Raw genomic sequence first — 16,026 nt, forward strand, 5'->3', positions numbered from 1 at the left:
TTTGCCAAATGAGTGGTTTTGAAAATTGGCCTTCCTTCACTGAAACACGTTTTTCTACACTCTTAGAAACTTCTCTCATAAAAAAAAATAATAAAATTAAAATTAAAATAAAAAAAAGTGTCAGAACATGGGAAACACATTGGATACTGTGCATCCTATTTTTTTTCCTTATTTTGTTTTTAATTTTTCTTTTGTGGAATGAAGACTGGTCAGATATGAACTGCACTTATACCCCATCACTCGCTAGAGTGGCTTTGTGGTGTGGGTCCCAGGGGGCCACACAATCTGGCGATGCTGGGGATACTGAACTGGAAGGCAGTGGACCCTAGTTGCAGTAACATCTACTCAGCCTCATAGAATTCTGGGAGGCACAGGTTGATTGGAAGCCAGGTAAGCAGAGAAGCCTCCTGGAGGTGTTTGAGATGGTGGGGTGGGGGTGGGGGTGGGGGGTTGCAGGTGCCTCCCTGAGGTGCATGCAGTGGACTCAAGGCAGAAGCACATTTAAGCACAGCACAGGGGTGGTTGCTTACATGCCCTCCTTCCAATCCTGGGTGTCTTGTCAGACGATATTGCAAACTAAGAGTAAGGTTAATACTTGGGAACCAAAAATAAACAAATTAAATAATAATAAAATTAATGCAGCCCTGGAGGTCAGAGCAGGGTAAAAGCCCTCCCTACCTTGCTGACAGAGGCAGAAATACCGAACTGCAATACAGGGCGAGGACCTGAGGGCCAGAAGTTGCTAGAACATTGGTAACCACTAGTCAGAGCCTGTGACCTGCAGCCCAGAGTGGAACACACATTTCAGGATCCTCAGGATCTCCCCTCCTGGATGTGGCAGTGATGTGGTCGCAAAGCCTGCCCCTCAGACCAGGGCTTGGATTGAGGTCTAGGGCTTCCTCTACAGCATCGTCCTGCCTTTTCTGTCTCCCAACCACTGGAAATGGAGCCAACGGATCTCAGATGTTTCAGCTGTAGATACTCTGCAATTGTTATTGACTTTTTCTTTTTTTTTTTTTTTAGCTTCACAGGGAGGGGTGACAATAAGATCCTGCTGTCTTGGCTCAGCATCCAAATCAGAGAGGTTTAAATGAGCTGTGGGATCCTCTGGGGAGCCCGGAGATTGCACAAGGTTATTTATCAATCACCCTACAGTGTACTTGGCATGACCATCATCGTTCCTGGCCCGGAGGATGAGCAGATGCAGCCGGGCAGCCCCTGAAAGGGGCAGGTCTTGTGGAGGAGCACCCGGGGGATGAGTGCGGCCGGCCCTCAGAGACAGTTGTGCCTCCAGGACCCACTTTGTAGCCCCGTCTGCGTTGACATCAGCCTATTTAAAGTTTTGAGCGACAAGCTCCGAAACAATTTCCCTAGGATCTGATGACAGACTTTGAGTCTGGAACAAGTGGGGAAGAGAACACGAGAATTCAGACAAATGAAATTTCACCTAATCTCAAAGGCAGGTGAGCCCTTGTTTGGGCCCCAGGCCCGGGAAGGCGCCGGGTGCAAATCCCTGTGGGCTGGACTCCCTCCCTCCCTCCCTCCCTCCCTCGGTGTGCAGGGGGTCTTCGCCTGCCCCCCATCTGCTCAAGCTTCCCGACACATTTATTTGCAGCCCAGTTCACTCTCTGCAGTGGTTTTAAAAACATATCCATGCTGTTTGACAGTCTTCCCTTCGAGGGGTGGAGATCATCTCCTCCCCCTAGAGTGTGAGCTGGCCTTCCTTCGTACACATAGGATAAGGAGCATGTGATGGTGTCTGAGCCCAAGAGCAGGTCACAAAGCCACGGTGGCTTCTTGTGCATCTTCTCTCTCTCTCTCTATCTCTCTCTCTCTCCTCCCTCCCTTTCTGTTGCTCTCTCTAGTTTTCTTTCTCTGCTGTCTTTCTGTCTCTGTTTCTGTCTCTCCCTCTGTCTCTCATCACCAGCTTCGAGGGAGGCCAGTTGGCCGAGGAGAGGCTCCCAGGCCTGCAGACCTCTGCCTCCAGCCTCCAGCCCTGTGCGTTGGCTCCTTAGAAGCTGACACTCGAGCCTTCCGAGGATGGCAACCCCAGCCAACAGCCCGACCACGGCTTTGCAGGATACCCTGAGCCAGATCATCCGGCTAAGTAAGCTGCTCCTTGATTTCTGAACCCAGACACGGTGCGTTGTGCTAAGCTGCTAAGTTTGGAGGCATTATATTACAAGGCCATAGACGACTACTATAACCGGAACTCGTCCTTTGACATAACATGTCACTGGCCCCCTGGCAGGACGGCTCATTGTGAGTCGTTAATGGGTCCCTGAGCCCCTAAACCAGCATAGAGCCTCCTGGGCCCAGAATCCTGTGCCCTTGTTGGCATCTGAGGGATTTGCTCAAACACCTGCTTCCTGCATTTGCTGTTCTTCCTGGAAATAGCTTCCCTACCTCATAGTGGGTCTGGTTTAGGGGAAATCTGGGCATCTGTGATGAGTCTGGGGAGAGGATGAAAGGGCCTGGCATGCCCAGACCTGCTCTGCAATGTCATCTGGTCATTCAATGCCCCTTCTCCCCCAATCCTGAAATCACAACCCCCCCACCCCCGCACACCACCAGCTTGTCAGTTCTACCTCCACGGACCCTTCTTCCTCCTCGTTTGGACACTCCTATGTCTTTAGGATTTCTTCCACGACTCAGCCCAAACTTCACAACACCCTCACTGGTCTCATCTCCCCCCACCTCACTTCAGGTTCTCACACCTGCAGCTGCTTCACCCCACCCAAAATAATACCACTGATCCCATCACTTGCATATACACATCTATCTTACACATATTCCAAATTTCCCACAGATGACACCTGGCTTTTTTCCGAAGTGTTCTCATGTCAACAAAAACAGCCTCTGAGCTTCACCACCTCTCCACTTTGCCCCTTCCCTGAGAAATTCCCAATTTCTCCATCTCTGCCCCCCTTACCCCCTTTTCAGGCCAAATGCATGTGGTTTGAAGCTGCTAAATTTTGTGGCAGTTCGTTACATGCTACAGATAAATCATGCAGACACAGCTTCACTGACCCTCTGGTAATATTTCACGTTTATGTTAATACAATTCCACAAACAATTTTAAATCACATCCCGTTGTTCTGGAAACAACAAACGCCACAATTCTCCGTTATCATATATCAGGTACATGACCATACAGAATTCATTCAAATATACCGATCTCAGTTTTCCCATCTGGAAACTCATTGTGATTACTGAGATCCTTCATCTTTTCTAACTCGCTTACTCCAAACCTATGTGTTTCTCACAGTGTCAAGTGCAAAGGAAACCAATAAAAAGAAAGTCAAAAAATTTTAAATATCTTAGTCAGTCAACGAGTATTTATTGAGTGACTACTGTGTGCTCAGAATTTTGCCAGGAGCAATGAATCTCAAAACTCCCTTATGTGTCATAGATCATTTTGTTGAGCCTATTTTTTTTAAATTGTCCCATATATCTTCCATTTCTATAGCTATTTTTATGCTGATAATACTTTAAATAAAAACTGTTTATAGAAAAAGAAAACATTCATCCAAACTCTGTACATCTGTGTTACTAGTTAGTTGTTTGCAGTTGTGGAAGGGTTGCTGGATATGGGAAATTTGAATGAGATTATCCAGCAGAGCTGACATCAGGGTGCTCAACTTTTGAGTCTTAGTTGAATGGTCTGCTGTTGCTGATCCTGAGATTCTTAGTACTTTTTACAGAGACCCGCATCTTCATTTTGTAGTGAGCCCTATAAACTATGTAGCCAGCTTCGCCCTTTCTCCCTTCCCTGTGGACAATTAGGAGAAAGGAAGAGATTGTTCTAGATTGGCTCCCCAGAGGAAGACCCTAGGTCAAGAGTTTGTGTGCAAGTGATTTATTAAGGAAGTGTTCCATGGAGAAGCAGGTATAGAATTGGGGGACCCAGGATAATAAAAGGGAAGAAGCAAAGCAAGAATGTACTTTGGAAAAGACCCCAGAGCTTTGCTCCGGGTTGAGAGGCTGTGGGGTATGAACTATGCTCACACTGTCTGATCCCTGTGAGTAGCTGAGTTTCCAACCCCTTATTCTTTGGGGAAAGAGTAACAAGTGGAGAGGACCTCACAAGAGCATCCAGCTGTCTGCACACAAGGCTGAGGAGACTCTAGTAGATGAGCGTCATCCTCAACAACAGTCCCAGGGACAGACCTTTGGAGACAGAGGTACTTGAGCTGGGAATGGCGAGTACTAAGCAGTAAAAGTTGCTCACAGGGGTGTAGGTGGAGGCCTGACGACATTCACTATGGTGGCCAATCACTCTGAAACCAGAGAGCAGTCTTCTCTCTTCTGGAAAGCACTTAACTAAGACTCCAAGTGCAGCATTCTCCCAAAGCTTCCTATAATGACAAAGAAGCCACAAATATGGTGTGTTGGCTCACAATATATTCTTTGCCAGATGTTGTGCTACGTGTGTTTTCTGTGGATAATGCACAGAAGAATGAGGCATGGCTTATGTTGTCCTCAAAAAAGAAAAGCTAAAAGTACATGATAGAGATGTTCTTTAAAAATTTAAAAAAATATATAAAACATTTCCTGGAAACTGAGCATGAGCACTAAACATTGAGGTGACCCAGGTCATGCTGTTTGGTCTTTGCTCTCAGAAATGGGTGGTGTTGAAGGAGAGTGTCTGATTGCCACCTGAACGACTCAACATGTTGAGATCTTAGGGAGGCACACAAGGGGCACATTCAAATCAGTGCAGATGATCTAAGTCTCTCTCTCTCTGGAGGCATTTTAGGGGGTTAGACTGAATTTCTAAGAATGAATAAAATGAAGGGGATAAGGGAATTCCAGGCTAGCCAAGCTATTTGCCAAAATGTAAAGACTTTGGGCATTTTCCCACTGTCCTTACCGAATAAGGTGCTGGGCACAAAATGATGAGTTAAGGAGTTTTGTCCTCCAATTGTTTGTCCTCATGGAACTCACATCTAGTGGCGGGGAGCAGACATGGATGGCAAGAAACTTCAAAATATGGCATTTAGAGACAGATGTCTGCCAAGAAGGTAGGCATGAAGGATCACAACACACTCAAATGTCTGTTGTCTGAGGTAACGGGGTCAGAGTACAGGACGGTGAGAGAGCCCTGGCCACGTGTGAGCCCTGGCCATGCACTCCTCCGTGTTCTCTCTCCCGTGACAGGGAGCTGGTGGAGGGTTTGGAACACAAGAGTGACATGCTTGGGACACCCAAGGGGCTCAGTCAGGTAAGTGTCGGACTCTTGATTTTGGCTCAGGTCATGATCTCAGGGTCATGAGATCGAGGCCTGCGTCAGGCCCAGTGCTGGTCATGGAATGTATTTAAAATTTTCTCTCTCTTCCCTCTGCACAACCCTCCTCCCCACAAAAGAATGACATACTCATGTTTATATTCTAGAAACTTTACTCTTCTACTGACTCACTCTGGGCTTCTCTTAATATGCAGTTGCCCCCCGCCCACCACCCTCGCCGCCCGACCCATGTGTCCTTTCTGCTCTGCTAGTATCATAGTCTCTGTCATCTGCTCCAAGGGAGCGTAGCCAGAAGAGTCTCTGTATTTGTCAGTGGAAACTGGGGAGATCTTTCCTTTCCAAGTGGAGGATTTGGAAATGTCTGGAGACATTTTTGATGGTTGTGACTTGGAGATTGCTACTGGCATCTAGCAGATAGAGGCCGGGGATGCTGCTGAATGTCCCAGAGGACACAGAATTGCCCAGACCACCAAGAATTATCTGATCCAGACGTCGGTGGTGCCAATGTTGGGACCCTCTGTTAGGGATGGATAAAAGAGGAAGTAAAGTAAGTTTCTGAAGCCTGGAGAGTGTCTAGTGACTGGAAGGGAGTGAGTGAGGTTTGAGACAATCACCGTGGGGAATTTGGTAAGCACTGTCTTGGGGCAATAGTTCTCAAGTATAGAGTTGCCGAACCAAGTGAGCAGAAACTTGAGATGTGTTTTAAGTACTTTATCACTAAAATGAAGTGCTAGGTTTGCAAATTTAATGATTTCTCTTTTTATAATATTATTCTAATTTATTTGGATTCATCTATGTTTTTCTTTCCTGGGAGTGAAAAGGTGGAGTTGGTTTTAATGGGGCAGTTGTTGGGCATGGGAGCACAGCAACTGTGGGGTGTCATCCATTGTTCTATCTGACAACCATTGTTTTATGGCATTTTTTTTAAAACTTTTTTTTTTAATATTTTTTATTTATTTATGGTAGTCACAGAGAGAGAGAGAGGCAGAGACATAGGCAGAGGGAGAAGCAGGCTCCATGCACCAGGAGCCCGACGTGGGATTCGATCCCGGGTCTCCAGGATCGCGCCCTGGGCCAAAGGCAAGCGCCAAACCGCTGCGCCACCCAGGGATCCCTGTTTTATGGCATTAAATTACATCTCATTCCCCATCCCTATTACAATGTTTTTTTTTTTCTATTATTCAAAATCAAATGTAACCACAAATATTGAGTAATTCTATGCATAAGCTCTGGGATTATAAATATGAATAAAACATAGAAATTCAAATCTATGAGGGAGACAGACATCTCTACATCCCCAAGTAACAGAATGAAAGCTATCGTGAATCTATATAGAATGTGTTAAATGGAATGCTTCCTGAGAGAGAGACACACATGGAGATGTGAACATTTTATGGAAGGAGGGAAGCAAAGTTGAAATATGAAGGAGAGGTGGGGAGGAAGATATTCTAGATGAAGGAAATGCTCTGGTCAAATGCTCTGCACATGAACTTGGGTTCATCCCCGGGGCTAATGCTGGACTAGGCATAGCGGCCCTGCTCTTTCCTAAATTTTAGAAATTATTCCCGTCAAATATTGTGACTTTGTTAACTTCATTGTGGCATTCCATGGTCTTGGGAACTGGCAAAACCTTTGAGCTTCATTAGCTCATTGAGCTTTACCCCAAATGAATCAGATTTAGCAAATGGTTACCATCTCTTCCAGGGGCAGCAGGAGTGGAGTTACAAAATCAGAAACACAGGAGGGACTCACAAGGCATTAATCACAGTATTTCTTGGCACTGGTGCTTGTCACATCAAGAGGTATTGGCAAAAGCCCAGGAGACAATGAATATGCAACATTTAACTTTTTTTCATTTAAATGACATGTACTCCTTTAGAAGTGTCATTTGACACTGAGTATAACAGAGAACCCAGAAAGCATCTCTCTCTCTCCCCAATCCCAAAATTTGAAGTCAAATGAATATGTTGAGGGTGTCATAGAAGTGTTCATATCTTATATCCTGGATATGCTTTAAAAATTCCAAAAAATAGTTCATTATCTAAGTAGTCCAGCTCTTTCCCTGATCTGGTCTGCCTTTCTTCCTTTCTTCCTTTCCTTCTTTCCTTCCTTCTTTCCTTCTTTCTTTTTTTTTTTAATTTTTTTATTTATTTATTTATTAATTTTTTTTTTTATTTATGGTAGTCAGAGAGAGAGAGAGGCAGAGACACAGGCAGAGGGAGAAGCAGGCTCCATGCACCGGGAGCCCGACGTGGGATTCGATCCTGGGTCTCCAGGATCGCGCCCTGGGCCAAAGGCAGGCGCCAAACCGCTGCGCCACCCAGGGATCCCTCTTTCTTTCTTTCTTTCTTTCTTTCTTTCTTTCTTTCTTTCTTTCTTTCTTTCTTTCTTTCTTTCTTTCTTTCTTTCTTCTTTCTTCCTTCCTTCCTTCCTTCCTTCCTTCCTTTCTTCTTTCTTTCTTTCTTCCTTTCTTTCTTTCTTTCTTTCTTTCTTTCTTTCTTTCTTTCTTTCTTTCTTTCTCCGTTCTTTCTTCTCTTTCTTTCTTTCTTTCTTTCATTGGCTTTCCTATTTATGTTTTCTGGATTTGGCTGGGTTTGATGCTAATTCATTTAAGTGAATAACCTTAATGGGATATTTAATTTTTCTTGAGGAATTACCAAACTACAAATTTTGTATTTGGATAATTACTAAAAACAATTAAAATAAAACAAACGAACAAGCAAAAAACTCCTTTTAGAGGTCCGCAGTTAAGCCAAATAGCACAAATTCAGAGACTCTCTATGGTTATATTTTGAAATAAACACAAAATATGTAGCTTGTCATGACATTCCATAAATAGCCAATAAGGGCATTTCCAGGGGAGAAAACAATATTGAGAAACATTTAGTACAGAAATAGATCAGAAGGGCAAGAGAAATTTCATATCTCAAAGCTGTTTTTCATTAAAAGAAGCCTTTGTCTATAAATAATATTTGCTGTATTTTAGAGTTTGAAAAGGAAACTCATACTCTTTTTCCACATGATTCTTTCAATGTCCTCTCAGTTATCATCAATTTATTTATTTATTTATTTATTTATTTATTTATTTATTTATATTTTTTTTAAAGATTTTATTTATTTTTTCATGAGAGAGAGACAGAGACACAGGCAGAGGGAGAAGCAGGCTCCATGCAGGAGCCCGATGTGGGACTCAGTCCTGGGACTCCAGGATCACGCCCTGGGCCAAAGGTAGGTGCCCAACTGCTGAGACACTCAGGCATCCCTATCATCAACTTTATTATTCTAATGGAAAAACTAAGGATTAGAGAAGTTAAATAAAATAGATCCCTGAATCATATTTCCCCTTAACATCTCTGAAATAAGGATTCATCTTGCAATTAATACATCAACAATCATGCCTCTGTGTAATGGAACATTTTATTTCATTTTAGTGGTACATATATATTTTATAATTAATGGCACCTTAGAGCCAATAAAATATTATAAATTCCCTGAGTTCATGTAGCCTAAGAGATATGTTTACATTCAACTCTGACTCCAAATAGTTTACTCTTTCTATGAAGCCATTGCCTTTCTCAAGATCATCTGTAAGAAATAAACCAACCAACAAAAATAGGTTTGAACATTGTGGGCTTTCAGCTAAAATTACAAGGCTATACTCAAAATACACAAAATTACGTGCTGAGCTTGTGCTTTTTATAACAAAGAATAGTCTTGTGTTCCTAGCATATTTGCATTATCTATATATTTATACTTCAGCTTAATTCTGTGAGCATTTACCAAGAGCATATTTTGTGTAGAACACATTGCTCATCATTATGGGAGCTATACTGCTATGCAAAATTCAAATTATGCTCTTGCGGGGAAAGATGATGGGAAATAGAAATTTATAAACTTTCTACTATCTATGAGATATTGTGTTAAAAACTTTTACACATGGGAGCACCTGAGTGTTCAGTGGTTGAGCGTCTGCCTTCAGCTCAGGTCATGATCCCAGGGCCCAGAGATCAAGTCCCACATTGGGCTCCCCGCAGGGAACCTTCTTCTCCCTCTGCCTGTGTCTCTGCCTCTCTCTCTCTCTCTCTTTCTGTGTGTCTCTCATGAATAAATAAATAAAATCTTTTAAAAAAAGAACTTTTACACATTTGCCTCACTTGATCCCTATTTTGTAGATGATTGGACTGAGGCTCATAAAATCACCATGGTGGTCCCATGCATCAGGAATAAAAATTGTTGACCTAAAGTTATGGCCAGGTCTTTCAACTCCCCAAATCTATTGCTTCCATTAGCTCATGCATGTAGGTGGCTCTTATATAAGATATGAAAAGAGATACACCACCACATTGGGGGTTTGGAAGAAGGAGAGAGAATTTGGCTTCTACCAGGAAACTAGTACGAACACTCTCTCCTTTCATCAATTAGGCACTCTTTACTTTGTAAGAATGTAAACATTCTCCTGGACACTTAGCATCCTGCAAATGGAGTGTGAAATCAAGAAAACAATCAAAGTATTGGCAAAGGAGAAGAGAGAAGGACGAGCAATTTTATTTGTCAATAGTAACACTTGGTAACTATGAACTTTAAAATTTCCCATGATTTCCTTCCATTTCATAAGAAGAATTTTATCCAAAGGAAGAAGAAAACAGAATTTTTTATGTCTAACCCTGAGCTAAGCACTGTATGTATATCATCACCCTTTATACCCACAGCAGCCCTGAGAATTATTATAATCCTCATTTGGTAAGTATGAATATCCACGGATATATTGAAACATTCCATAGGTTGTCGAAGGTCGAACACATGACCTTTCTCCTACATCACTTGCTAGGCAGGATTATTTCTGGGCAGTGCAGGTGGGGAACAAAGCAAGGATCCATTAACTGAGCATACAGTCTAGAGACTGCCATCCCTCCTGCTGGGCTACCTACTTGGTTAGACCACTGGTGTTTCTGTCTGTGTTCCAATAATGTAGAGCAAATAAATCTGTAGAAACAATGACCATACATTTAACCAATCATTATTATTCTTAAAAACTGTTTGCCATGCTCTGACATATCTTCATCTGAATCCATTGACAAGTATTACTATTGTAGTACTTGTTCCTATTATCATCATTTTCCAGGTGATGGACAGTAAATGCATAGAATTGACATGAACTACTCAAAGTCACTCAGAAATGAAGTGGTAACATTTAGATGTTCAGATTTCAGCTTGTGAGTCCTTTTCCAACATTCTTCTGATGTTCACAATTTAAAGAATTATTTATTTGGGGGGATCCAGGCCTGGACAGATGGTGGGCTTATTTCCTTGGTATATTAAACAAGGTTGAGGATACAAGAATTTGATCAGAGATGCTGGTACTGTGAAGGCCAGAGAATGGTGGATGGATCTGTTTTCTCTGCAGGATGAGCAGGGCAAGCCCAGCGAGTGATCTAGAAAGGCAGACCTGTGTGAGTGAAGGGGGCGTTAGTGTCACTTCTCAAAGAATGAGAAGACGAGGTGTAAGAGACAGAGACATCCTCAATATCATAGAGCTAGTCGTTCACCAGAGGAGGGTGTGTTGGGGCTGGCCAGCTCTGCATCCTCGGCCTGTCGTTAAAGAAGGAAGTAGAGTGAAGTCAATAAGGATTTGAGCGCTAAAGCCAGTTGTTCTCAAATCTCTGCTTGTTCCTTTCACTGCTCTGTGATGGGCCCTTTACGTGGGCATTTCTGTGTTTCAGGTCATCATACTAAATCCAGAGATCATAATTTCACCATCTCATAAACTTGCCCTGAGCATGAAGGTGGGCAGGGTATACCAAGTGCTTCCAACAGTCCCCAACACAGAGTCGGGTGGAGGGGTGTTAGCTACAACTGTTCAGTAGACCACAGCCCTGACCACGGCCCTGTTCCCTTATCTGTAAAATGGAAATTAATGTAATATTCTGAGAGCACCTTAAAATGATTTACCTGAGAAACAGTGTGAAAGAACATCAATAAAGGGGCACTTCATAGTGTTTGCAGTGGGTACAGTCACTACAAATTTATAAATGCTGCCAAAGGAATGCCCCCTGCCAAAGGGGGGGAAGGGTCAGTGCTAGCATTTTTTTGGGAAGTATTAGCCAGATCCTCTTCACACATAGGCACTGCTTGGACAGAAGACCCTGAGGCAAGGAAGGTACAGATTCTGGTCCCCAGGGGCTCTCAAGAGAGTAAGGGGCATAGACATGGGGAGGGACAGTTCTCAAACACAGGAACCACTTTCCAGGAGACTTTAAGAGAAGACAAGATACTGTGTTTGCAAACCTTCCAGCACCAATTGGCATTGTGAACTTATTTTAACTTAATAAAAGGGAAGATTTGCTTTATTCCATCTAGCTTTGTCTTACCCAGTTTTATGCCAGCATGGGATGATGAAGATGGAGTGCCACACTGGAAACAGGTGACCTGGCTGTGACCTGAGCTTACTGTGTCATCTGGGATATCGCTTCCCTTACCTACATTTCAGACCCTTCCTGGGAAACTGAAACTGGCTGTGGCTTAGCACACCCTGGCTGGAGCCACCTCGGGCCCTGCAAGCATTCGGAAGAGAGAGGGAAGCCTTATGAGATGCTGGCCACACAAGGACCCATTCATGGCCAGGGTCAGGAAGTGTGTCATCGGACACCGGACGGTGTAGGTCAGCATGTACCTTTCTGAAGGAGCTCACAGTCCAGAAGCCAAGTCGGGGACCAAATGATTCCAGGTTTCTAGGAAGACGGTTCTAGGAAATCCTCCACTAGACATGAACTTGAACCCTGAGCATCTGATTCAAAGACAGTCATAATCTCCCTTTTCCTCAACACTGAATACGTTTTATCTGCTGTGGGTTTTGCCACTTTCCAAAGTGAATTCCAGTTATTTGTGGGGTTATTTTATTCCCTTTGTAGCCTGAAAATCCTCTAAAGGCACACCTCATCTCAGTTTTCTCTGTTGTTCCAGCACAAGGTGAGTTCATGGATGTTCATAGCTTGGGGAGAAGCAGGATTGCAGGCTGGAAGTGAGAACAGATGCTAAGAGCTGAGACCTGGCTGCCAGAGGAGACTGGGACTTGGTCAGTAGGACTCTGTGCCCTTTGGGCTCCAGACGGGGTTGGGTTGGCTGAGTGGGTTTCCCCCACTTGGGGAGGGAGGTTTTGTCTCCACCTAGGAGCTAAGGGTTCCCTTGGGCTACTATTCCCTGGCAGGAAGGTTGGAGATCCTCCCACAGCATCATGTTGGAGAGGTAACAGCTCAGCTAAGGCAGCCCCTGGCCCCCTCCACCTCACCTACACCTCTGATATAACTTTCCAAGTTCTCCTATTTGAGGCATGTTTCCCATTGGAGCCCTCACTGATGCCGACAGATGGATAGACCTGATTGCTCCTGTTCTCAGTAAGTTCAGAAGCATCTTCTCTCCTGTGTGACCCTGACATGTATTCACTATACCTAACGCCCTGATTTCCTCATCCCCAAAGTGGAATTAGTAGTCTGGGTTGTCACAGGCGTCAAACGAGCTGACGCATGTGGGACATTAGGCCTAGAGCTTGGGAGATGGGACACATTGGACACATTTCAGCTTTAAAAAGGTACGAGCTTGAAGTGCTTCTTTTCACTCTAGAAATAAATGAAAATATACATCACTTTATGCCCTGAGTAGGGTTTTACAGCAAGACAGTAAAAGTCCTAGATGAGGAAAGTTGTTTTTTTTTTTAATTATTATTTTGTATTTTCTTAAAACAATCAATTTAAGAATCACTGGATAAGAATGATATGAGCCTCTCAAACTTTGCTCCCCAACCCCATAACCTCCACTCCTGATGGATTCTGGAAACAACAGACAACCAGCTCTGTTCAAAGGCTTCTCTGAACTGTACCATTCAGGCAGGTTTTATGAGAGATTATATAGCTCTGTAAAGAACTTGATCAAACATGACAACAGGCCCACAGATAACATCATTGTCAGTTTATTCAATTGAGTTATCTGAAAAAAAATATGGGATTTAATTAGTCTAGTCTCTGTTCTTTCTAAATGTGAGCAGAGAAAGATGTGTGCCAGCCAACCCAGAACAAAGGGGCTCTGCTCTCCCTCCCATTCTGCAGAAGGCCAAGTGGTTCCAAGTTGTTAGGACAGTAATGTCTGAGACAAAGAAGAGAAAGGAAGAATGCTCTAAAAAATGTGAGCTATCTTCTTGCCTGAAAGGAGCACAGGCAGGAATTGGGCACATGTGTCTCTGAAACGCAAGACTGAGTGGTAAGATTTCTCCAAAATTATTCTGAAACCAAAGAGATTAGTGGTTTTGAAAACATGAGTCCCGGGAGGTGTCTGTGTGAGCAATAAAGTATGAAGTATGTTCTTCTGAAAGGAAGCTATTTATAGAAATGAGAATTTTGATCGTCCATGTCTGTTTTTTTTTTTGCCTGAGTCTGGGGTGATTGAGCATGGAGCCTAGATCGGGTGACACAGGTCCCCCCTCCTTAGCTCAGAGCAAATGATGCTGTTGGGCCCCAGTCAGCTTTAATGAAAAATGAATGAAAACTCTTTGTTTTTAAAAATTTATTCTGAATAAGAGTCAGAATGGTAAAATTTTATGTGCTAAAATTACTCCTTGGCAAGCTTACTGCCAGTGTCGGTCCATGCAGTAGGACCTGGATATTTTGATGGAATACTGAAATTCAGTTCTCTCATGAGATGTCTTCTTAGAGCCCTTCATCAATAACCATTCCAGTTTTTTCAGACTTATTTAATCTTGCTAATAAAATAAAGCAATAGCAACTTGCAATGGTGGGAGGTGGTCGTGGGAGGGAGTTGGGAGGATTAGAAACTGTGGCTTTTTATACATAACTTCCCTTAAAAACACCATGACCACCTTGTCATGTGCTTTGTCCCTTCACCTTGTCTAATGTTCCATGTGTGATAAACTCTCAGGACCTTGTTCTCATCCCTGCGCATACATAGCAGAGATCCTCCATGTGGGCATTGGGGTTTTCTAGATGAGCATCTGATCTGTCTTCTGATGGCATAAGCTGGCGTTAGTTCAGAAAAGGAGCATTCTGTGCATCAGGAGCAGGGCAGGAATTACATTAAAATGTAATTTTAATTGACCTGATTTGCACTATATTCCACATGACTTCTTAAGCATTTGGTCTTCCCCTCTTTGTTGAAGCTTAAGACTTTATGACTGTCATGTTGACCCAGTTGATCATCAGACACTTCTTCTGAACAACAAAAAAACCCATTCATCCCAAAATGGCTGTCTTTGAAAGCAATACCCTGGCATTCATGGGGCAGGCTTTCAGACTGTGGAGTTGCACCTGAGGGTGTGGGGAGCATATTGTTTATGCCCAAGTGTCATGCTTTTTCATGTCCCTCATCCTGTTTCCTGACAGAGTTTCTGTTTCTACTTTGCAGTTCCTTCACAGACAGCAATGGGAAAAAGCTATCCTTGAAGAAGGTGAGAGGCAACAAGGCACCTGGCGATGGCAGAGTTGGAATGCTAAGTGGTGTCCGTAGCTGTGGGTCCCAGTAGGTGATGGAACGCACCATGCAACAAAGGATATTATTCCAGGGCCATCTATAAAAAGTAACTTCCTCTAACATGAAAATCCTGGGTACAGATTCCATTTCTTAGAGCACCACTTAGAGTTTTTTGAGAATAAGAGGGGGTGGTTATAGAAGAGTCTGACATTCCCTGAGGGGCTACTGCACACTGTACCATGCATTAGATGTCCAACCATCCACATGGCTGGAGTCATAACTTGGAAGAAATTCAAGACAGACTGAGGTAGATTCTAAGGATGGACATACCAGAAATCCAGAAGCTCTATGATGGACTGAAATATGTCCCCCAGAATTCCTGGGGTGAAGCCCTAACGCCCAACATGACTATATTTGAAGACAGAGCCTTTACGAGGATGACTCAGGTTAAATAGCATCCCAGCAGAGGGGCCTAATCTTGTAGGATTAGTGTCCTTATAAGAAGAGGAAGAAACTCTCAAGCTTTCTCTCTCTCCACACACACCCAAAGAAGAGGCCACGCAGGGACACAGTGAGAAGGAAGACTTTTGCCACCCAACAAGAGAGGTCTCATCAGAAACCAACCTTACTGGCACTCTGACCTTGACCTTGGACTTTCAGTCTTCAGATTGTGAGAAAATATGTTTCAATTTTTCAGGCTGTCCATGCTATGATGTCTCATTCCAGCCATCCAAGCTGCTGCCCAGAGGAGAAATGGGTGGTAGTTTAGGACTGGGGGTCTATCACATTTAAGAGTATAAGATAAATCAATGAGAGGAGTCTAAGACAGATTGTTGCTTGTGATAAAGTAAGTGCCATGTCTGAAAACAAGAATATGCAGAGAAGTGAAAAGCAGCTTTCTCAATGGTGTTTGATAAGAAAGAGGGATGAAGCTCATCAGATGCCACCTCCAACAAAGCCCTAGTCATCAAGGAGAGGAACAATGCTAGTTTAAGGCCACAGTGACCAGCTTCTGAGAGCCATGGTCCACGAGCAGTGTCACTCAGGTTTCACAGCTCAGGGAGGAGGGGTGGCTATCAACCCAACTAGACACAAGAAGATGCTCTTGTAAAGAGAATTCCTCAAGCTCACTGTGTTAGCAAACTGGGAGCCAGGTGTTCAATGGGGGCACCTGTTTTAATGACTTGAGGGAAGTCTCCAGAGACTATTATTCCGACCCTATCTGCAACCACGGACTGGTGAGAGCCTAGAGAATCCTGCTATTTTTGCTTCCTTTCTTTTAATTTTCAGATACCATTTATTTT

Source organism: Canis lupus, chromosome 17 (genome assembly GCF_011100685.1).
Source record: "Canis lupus familiaris isolate Mischka breed German Shepherd chromosome 17, alternate assembly UU_Cfam_GSD_1.0, whole genome shotgun sequence".
Taxonomy (NCBI): Eukaryota; Metazoa; Chordata; class Mammalia; order Carnivora; family Canidae; genus Canis; species Canis lupus.